Source organism: Lygodium microphyllum, chromosome 6 (genome assembly GCF_053477565.2).
Source record: "Lygodium microphyllum isolate KBCC chromosome 6, Lygodium_microphyllum_v1.1.10, whole genome shotgun sequence".
NCBI lineage: Eukaryota > Viridiplantae > Streptophyta > Polypodiopsida > Schizaeales > Lygodiaceae > Lygodium > Lygodium microphyllum.
In genome coordinates, this window is record NC_141140.1 from 151,061,460 (window position 1) to 151,070,906 (window position 9,447).

A 9,447-nucleotide genomic window follows, 5' to 3' on the forward strand; every position below is an offset into this window, starting at 1 on the left:
TAGATGAGCGCTGACAAAAAGGAGTGTTAGAAAGGAAAAGAAGGCCATGGATTGCTTCTGAGATCTATGATCCATTGTGTGAGTCTACTTACAGTAAGGAGTCTAATGTATACATAGTTGGTTGGCTCATCGTCTATCTTGTTGAGTTTTGGCACTTTAGCCAACGTTTGTGATTGTGTATGAAGCCGAGAGATGCCCCAAATGAATTCATCATGCACCTAATAGAGTTCAAGGCAAGGGATCGCATTTATTAGATGATAAGGCTATGCAGATCTCGATGACTTTTTTAGGGCACAGTGTAGCACTGATCCTGCAAAGGCACAAAGACTGCTTGTAGAGCTTGGCCCTATTCTAGCTCACCCTTTTTGAACAACCCACCTCTTGTAATCTCTCCTTGTATTTTGTAAAACAACCTATTAATTTTTGGAGTCTCTATGACTCGTGAAACCAAGGATGCCTAGAAAAGTTGTATATTTTTTGTAAAACTCTATGCTCTATAGAATACAACTTGTAATTTGTGCTTTAAGATTAAGTTAATTATGTGGATGTACATCTTTAAGAGCAATTATCTCAAGATTATGTGTCTTTATGTGTCTTGTTAGCAATTTGCATGGTTGACTTTCTCAATTTTTGAAATTTTATAACCACTTTGTTTCATATTTAATATCATGGTGTAGATTTTATATCTATAAATAGTCTCTAGCTAGCATACGTGAAACATTAACGAACCATTTAATGTATATACAAGGTTTCAATCTCTCTTATTTTCTTTGCTAAATATGATTGTGCAAGTGGAGTGTTGTATACATGCAATTCTTTAAAGTTGCCAAAGAGATATATTATTGTTGTTAACACACAAGCATGAAAGAAAGAGAACTACTTCAATGGTTTAAAAAGCTATGATTTTCACATCATATTCATATTGCATTTTAAATTACTAATGATTAGAAAACAATAATGCATTATAAATGAATGATTAAAAAACTAATAACCAAGTGTGCCCAACAATTATAGATGATACCAAACCTCTTAAACTTTCCCCGACAAACTACTGCTTTTTAATTAATGCAATAACTTGTCACCTCCACTAGTGCAAGTAGACATTCTCTTCTGAGAAATACCCTAGTTTTGTAAGCTTAGTCGTCAACATGATCAAGTGTGCAAAATGTATTGGTGCATTTTATATCTTGTTATCATTTCTAATGTTGTGTACTTTATTTTCTATGGATAGGCTTTATTAGATAAATATTTAAGTCTTTACTAGATGCATTGCTTTTATAGTTGCAAGCTAAAAATGTGGGTTGTATTTTTCATTGAGTAGAAATTGATGCTTGTGTTATGTGATGGAAACACTTCTAATTTTTTTAAAATATTAGTGTATTTTTTACATATGAGAAGTTACTAAATTATTTTTTCCTTTGTATTTCGTTATAAGGTTGATCATTCATGGCTTCAAGAACTCGCATGAAGGTCCTTGATTATGGGTCTAGTGAGAAGAAACTTTTGGGTTATGTCCGAGTTATGGTTGATTCCACGTATAGTGCAATACTATAATGTCCCCCCCCCCCGGTGCTTCCCCCATGAGAACCCCCCCAAGAAATATTTTTCAAAAATTTTTAAATTTTTTTACTCCCTCCCTCTCCCCCCTGCCAACTACATGGCGGGGAGAGAGAGAGAGAGAGTAATGAGGAGAGGGGGTCATGCATCCCCCCAGATGGCGGGGATTGCCGTCTCTCCCATCCATACCTCCTCCCTTCCCCCCCTCTATAAAGCCCCTCGAGGGGCTGAGGCTCAGGGCACCGGCGGATTGCAGCAAGCCTTTCCCCCCTCCTTCCGGAATCGGCCACAAGCCCCCCCCCCATCTAACGCAACGCCCCCCCTTCCACTTGCGGCAGCAGCAGCTGCGCCCTCCTGGGCTCTCGACAGAGAAAACCCCCCTATGGCCGTCGTCTGAACCCCCCCCCCCCCCCCCCCTCATTCGTCAGCTGAGACCACCCCCCTGGTGATCAGTGAGAAAGAGAGGAAGAAGGAGGGAGAGAGGGAAGGAGAAGAAGAAGAGAGAAGGAGAGGAAGAAGAGGGAGAGAGAGGGAAGGAGAAGAAAAAGAGAGAAGGAGAAGAAGAGGGAGAGAGAGAGAAGAAGAGAAGAAGGGACAGAGAGAAGGAGAAGAAGAGGGAGAAAAAGAGAGAAGGAGAAGAAGGAAGGGAGAGAAAGAAGGAGAAGAAGAGGGAGAGAGAGGAGGAGAAAGGAGGAGAAGAAGAGGAAGAGAGAAGAGAAGAAGAAGAAGAAGAAGAAGAAGAAGAAGAAGAAGAAGAAGAAGAAGAAGAAGAAGAAGAGGAGGAGGAGGAGGAGGAGGAGGAGGAGGAGGAGGAGGAGGAAGGGAGAGAAAGAAGGAGAAGACGAGGGAGAGAGAGGATGAGAAAGGAGGAGAAGAAGAGGAAGAGAGAGGAAAAGAAGAAGAAGAAGAGGGGGAGAGAGAAGGAGAAGAAAAAGAAGAAGACGAGAGATAGAGAAGGAGAAGAAGAGAAGAGGAAGAAGAATAAGAGGAAGAGAGAGAGAGAGGAGAAGAAGAGAAGAAGAAGAACAGGAGAGAGAGAGAAGGAGAAGAAGAGAAGAAGAATAAGAAGAAGAAGAAGAAGAAGAGGGAGGGAGAGAGAGAAGGAGAAGAAAAGAAGAGAGAGAGAGAGAGAGAGAGAGGCAAGCCAATGCTAGAAGGAGGAGAGAAAAGCACTCTTGGAGCAATGGGCTTCTTGCGTCAAGGGTAGATCTGGAGTAGGGGATTACGAAAGTATCAACAAGTCGAAGAAAGAGCAAAGTTTCAACTGGGAAATGACGCTTGAAGAAAAGAGCAAAGTTTCAACTGGGAAATGACGCTTGAAGAACTTCAGTGCTTTTGAACCCTTTTTCTATCTATGCTTATTGTTCTATTAGCAGGGATGAAAGAACCTCTATGGTTCTACACACTCATAGGTCATAGTCTTCATTTTAATATCCATTGAAGGGAAACGATAATCATAAAAGCTATATGTTGGTTATGTATTCTTTCATTCCTAGTTGTTCATAGATGTAGATGATCTTATGAAATTCCATATGTGATATTGCCAAGTTATGATGAAACTTAATGACTACCAAAGAAGGCTTGGAGTCTAGCCGTATAAACCCTAAGGGGAAGAGCCACCTAAGCAGATTAGGTGATTGTTATCTTAGAAGGAATTCTACCTTAGAAAAGGTTGTAAATTCCTTGAGCAAGTGTTCTGATACATCCTAGTTAAGTTCTGGTTGTGCATACAATGGGATTGCGAAGCCTTGGAGCAAGTGGCTGTGCATTCCACTGTTTGTTGCTATGGTTTTGGATGTTAATCCAAGTGTGGTGTGATTGATGATTTCATGGCCGGGTCTATGATGATGGATTGCCATGGGAACAAAAGGGATGTTTTCCCTAGTAAATGTTATTAAGCTGTTGCTTCAGTTGTGGTTGATTTCCTAAAGGGATAATTAAGGAATGATGGCGCTAGCTACCCCCCACGAACCGCTAAACCCTAACCAAGGGGGTTATCCATGCCAGGAATGTGGACCGAACCCGCCACCAAGAGAGGTCTCTCCATGGAAATTACTTGGCATAGGAGGAAGTAAAGGAGATAGTGGATGCCTTACAAATGACAAAACTATTGTGGGAGAGGGGTCACAGGGTTATAATAAGATAGTGGATGCCTTTAAAAATCATGTGGTGGGAAATTATGCAAGACTTTTGATAGTAAACCCTCTTCATGAGAGTCTTCCATGACTAGCTTTGGTAGTGCAAGTCACATTAATCGCTTTGATAGTGTTTTTATTAGAAATCAATGGAATCCTATGGAGCATTTATGGAGTCCAAAGCTAAAGGATACAATAGGTCCAATAATTGGGCATGCTTTAGATGGAGATAGTAGACAGTGCAAGCTCATGCTTGAAGATTACCTTGGAGAGCATAGCAACCAACTCTTTATTAATTGGTGTGGATGGAAATTAAGAGGGAGAATAGTGGAAGGGCATGTGTATGGTTTACATGATCAAGACCTTGTACATTGTGAAAAAAAGCTTATTAGTCCACTTGATAGCCCTACTCGACAACTTGTGATTAGTAAAGTTTGGATTACACTCAATCATGTTGCAATGGTCTATAACTCATTTTCCATTGATGAACACAAGCTACAGGATGGAGATATACAAAGAAATGATCGTCAAAGTTGTATTGTCTTTCTAAATAAGGTCATTACCTTTATTGTAGTGTCTTCTTTCTTGTAGGTAATGGACATTCAAGCTAGAACTTGGCAAGGTTGGGGTATACTCTTTGTAGCTGAAGTATTGCGACCAAAGAGTTCTTTTGAGATCTCTTCAAACTAGTCATATGGCAACGTGTTACATTGATAGAAGTATATTTTTGTAGTTGAAGTATTAAGGTGATGTATCACTGATGCATCATGGTTGAAATATGGTGCATATATTGTAAGTAATATCTAATATTTTTCTTTTGATTTTAGTTATGCTATATACTTTGCACACACTATTGATGTGTGAGTGCTTGACGAGAGGGAATTTGTTTTTGTTTTGATTTTAGACCAATTTTGGGGCATTTTGATCTTTTGGGATTCTCAAGTAGCATAATGCATGGAGATGGATAGTCATGGAAGCAATGAAATCGACATACTTACGTATTATTATTTTTTATAATATATAGCATTTATCATACTACACAATCCAAATGTATAAGACATGCTTTGGACTTGTGGATCTTGGAGTCTTTTGTGTATAGCTCTATTTTGCATTGCTATTGTAAAAGTTTCATAATATTAACATAGTATCTGGATATCCATCTTGGAGAATTAAATGGCTAAAATATTGTAGTTATCATGTTTTAATTTGAATTGTACAGAAGGGGCCATGAAAATGCACATTCGATTTGAATTTTAGATTTACAAAGGGGGGTATAACTATTGCCTTCAAAATTCACAAAAGGGATATATAAAATGGTAAAAACATTTTAAAAAGGGGTTTTTAAAGTATCCTTTGAATGCACGTTATATAGAGGGCTTCTATAACTTGACCCCCCCCCCCCCCCCCCCGAGATGAGAAAGTAGCTCGGGTGGGCACATCACATGTAGCAACCTAAAAGCTTTGAGAAAAAAGGCACCAAAATGTGCAAGTTAAGAAAAGAGCCTTACGGCTTTAAGTAGACACCTAGAGAATGGTACCACAAGTTTGATGATTTCATGCACTCATAGAGATATACCAACAATTATATGGATCTGTATTTATATACGAAGAAGGCATGTGATAGTAGCCTTATGATTTTGGCACTCTATGCATGATGTGCTGATTGCTGGGAGGGAGTACTCATGATGAGTTGAATTCCTTGAAAGGTCAACTCAAGAAGAGCTTTGAGATTGTGGGAGCTTTCACTCAATTGCCAATACCCACAGACCACTTATTGTTTCAAGCGTTCCAAGCCGAGCACTAATGGCTACCTCTAGCCGACACGCCATCCATATCTACGAGTGTAGTGAGCTTACCTCCATGCCATTCGAGTTATCTCCTCTCCCGCACACTCCGGTAGCTCCACGATCCAAGTGCAAGCTTCAAGCAAGCTCCTTCCTCAAGCTCCACGCTCCAAGCTCCATCACCGCGAGCAAGAGAAGAGAAAAGAAGAGAAGAGAAGAAGAGAGGAGAAGATGGAGAGCTTCTCCACCCCACGGTCCCTCACCCTCACACACTCACTCCCTCACACTCTCACACTCCCTCTCTCAAGCACAAGCTCAAACAAGCAAGAACAAGAAGAAGAAGAAGAAGAGGAGAGCCACTTTTTTCCACACACAAGAATGAGATTCTCATTCACTTTCCAAATTTATAAACAAAACCCTAAATCCATTTTGGGCCGTCATCCTCTTTTCCCCTTTTTTACATGGCCGTAGCCTAGGCCCTTTTTCTCATTGTCCTTCTATCTTCCTAGCTTCCTTTCCACCGCTCGTCTACATTTACAAATTGCACGGGTGAGAGCCCGGTGCTCCTTGAATTAAACCATGATGCGCTTGCGCTCTTTTACAAGATTTTTGACTTGCGCTTGTCTTCATTTTTAGCTTTCTGGATTTTCCACCGCCTGGCACTCTTTTACAAGATTTCAGGGTGCACCTCTATATTTTAAAATGCACTTTCCCCTTTTTGCAGCTGCCTTGGACTTTTATGGTTGCCCTTGCGCTTTTGGCCTTTTCTCCTCTTCTTTCTTCAGTCGAGCTACCTTTTTTCCACCTTTGCCTTGCATCTCTTCTATTTCCTTTTGCTTTCTTCGTGTTGGGGTTAACATTACCCCCTCCTAGACGAGTACCAGTCCCATGGCACTCACCGTCGTAGGTAGCAGGCGTTAGCAGGTACCAAAGACGTGGGTGGCAAGGACGGCGGGGATTGCCATGGTGGAGTGTCGATAGTGGTGGGGAGGAAGGTCGCTGGGGGCACATTGGTGGGTTAAGTTGTAGGTGGTAGGGCAATGGGTGTTGCTGGTAGGGCTGTAATTTGGGGGGGTTGCACGGATGGAGTACAAGTGGCGGTTTGTTGGGGATTCAGTGTATAATGATTCTGGGCACGCTTACAGGGTGATAAGGATAGGAATTCAGAGTTGAGTGTTGATGAAGAGTGAACGACACCTTTCTTGGAGTTGTCAATACTTGCAATTAAAAAACCTCCCATGTGGTGTCTCCCTAAGGGTAGTGCTAGTTTTCTTATCGTGCGCAAGACATATTTTGATTAGTTTGGGAGACAGGTCGAACTCTAAGCAAGCCTGGAGTATTGTCCTGCACTTGAGGACCCAAACTGTGTATAGACTTTAATGCAGATATTATATGAGTGTCCATGCATACTTAGATATTATGTAGGTAGAAGACTGCAGCTTGGTGGCTCAGAATATCATGTGGATGAAGCCGAGTGGTCCATGGTGGAAAGAAGTACATGTGAAGGTGGGTGTGCCGTTGTGTGCATTGTGATTGTAGACGTAGCAGGATAGGGCACAGGAATAGTATACGAGCCGGAGGTGGGCGACATTGGCATGTGGATGAGAACGGTGTACTGTTCATGGCCCTTTGTGCAGTGCGTGCCCCAATTGATTGCCATGGTTTTAAGGCAGAGGGTGAGAGGGAATTGTGGGAATGGTGCAAGGTGACATGTTTAACCACATGCGAGACAAGCTTCCTAGGGCTGTCCTGCTCTTGATGTGCCCTGAAGTATTGTGGGTGATGTTTAGGGGGCTAGGGGACTAGAGACGGAGCCAGCCGACGAAGGTCACTGGACGCACCTAATTTTGAGGACCCCTAGGTGCGGTGATGTGCGCGTGGGTGTGTTTTTTATTTTCTCTTTTCTTTTCTTTTCTTTTCTTTTTCCTTTTTTTTTGTCCCCAGTACAACCATTGCAATATGCGGGGGCTATGAGCCTTTCAACGGGTCAGGACATGTCAAGCCTCGGAGGCGCGGGAAATGGATGTGATGATGTGATCGTGATGAATTTGCCCTAGCCTCGTTGTTGGGGGAGCCATTGTTGCGATATCGGTACGATTGCAGCACCCCCCATTGTGAGTGCAGAGCGTGACCCAAGAAAGCCCATGACTACGTGTGGGTTTGTGTGATGTCTGCACTCGCAAGGGTGATGGTTCGCGTTCAGCAGCGTGACTTTGTTGCGGTTAGTGCACGGTCGTGGTTTTGCAACCCAGGCGTTAAACATGTTTGCACGAAGACCTGTGTTATCCTGCATCCACTTGTCACATTGTGAGAGAACATGCTTGATTTCGTTAAGTAATTCAACAGATGTAGTTATGTTAAAACATGACTTTCTGAAATACTATGATATTAATCGCACTGTATATGCGATTGCTTGTCAAAGATGCGGCATACATTAGCTATAGGCAACAGAAGTTGCACGAGTGGGGAGTTTCCCTTTCACCCATCAAAAGACAAAAATTTAGGTCTCGATAACTTGTTAAGCTGCTCGTACATCCTAGGGCTTAGTCGATTTCTACTAGGCGGGGCGAGTCCAATTGGTTGGGCGATTGGGCTGGTGCTGGTGCGGGATTGTCGTGAGGTCGGGTAGGGCACATGTCATCCGAGACATGGATGGTATAGTCCCGGGCCGCCGCCAGTTCTAAAATGCTTTTAACTAATTCATCAAACTCTTCCATGTCCCTGGCCGCCTTTCTTGCTCTTGGGCATCTGGTACTTGAGCGCTCGTGGGGGATTTGTGCAACTGGTGTTGCCACAGCTTGCACGCTTAGCTGAGCTTTGACTTTCCTGGTCCGAGAATTTTTAGGCCTTTGTCTGGGACGGTGCCGTTTAGGTCCGCGCTTCTTTGCATATCTCTTAAGAGTGGGTACATAGCGCACCGATGGAGGGGCGCATGCCGCGTGCTCCCGTCATCTGCGAAGAGCGTCTCTGCATGCCAGCTGACCGTGGTTCTCCATATTTTCCTTCTGGAAGCCTGCAAGATGCAATCCAAGAGTTAGGCCTTGATACAGAATAAGATTGTTCCCATAGGAGGGATTTCAGTGTGGGTTGTCAAAAGCATATGACTAGAAGAGAAGGTGCGGAACATGTTGTACTCATTGTAATGGTGTCCCTCTGGCCTCTAACTACGAGCAGAGCGTGACTCACACCGGGTTACATCGGTTGGTGGTCTGCGTTTGGAGGGCTCATCCTCGGAAGGATAGGCCGGGAAGGGAAGAGTGTGTAGAGAGGGACTGCGCCCTGCTTACATCATGAGGGATGTTGATCAGGGCTTTCCATTGTGGCAATGCGGGGTGCATGCCCTTTGCCCGGAGGCGGACATGATCTAGTGAAAGGGGGCCAGCCTTGAGTAGCCTGTTGGCCCCGATTCTTCTGTCTACGCTTGACTTTTTATTGCTTGTGTGTGTTGATAATGTCTATACAGGGTGACACAAAAATCATTGTTTACATATATATACATTTTTTCGAATCCTTGTCACTTCACTAGGATAGAGACCAATTGTAGAACTCGAGATTGTACTGAAGCGATGGCACACGCATCTAGTACACATGGCAATTTACTCAATACTGATAAATACTTTGCCACATCGAGTAGCATGGAACCTTGCCCGAGTCTACTAGCGACATGTAACTCCTCCTCAGTAAGAATCTTATCAAGTAGAGGGTTTTCTTCGCTTGGTTCAGCCAAGTCCTTGCCTCGAATGGCAGTCAGCACACTCGAAGGGAAGTTGGTGCCACATACGTTGGGTCTCTTTGGGATTTCCATTTGGCCAATCACTCCTCAGAGACTGTCATGATCTGAGCCCCTAGTTCGGCCATTGCAATGCGGCTTTCACACCAACGCTGCTCAAATCAACTTCGCCCTGCTGACAGTCACTTTAGTTGCTCTATGTCTATGAGATTCGGTTGGCAGAGTGCCTCATTGAATGTGA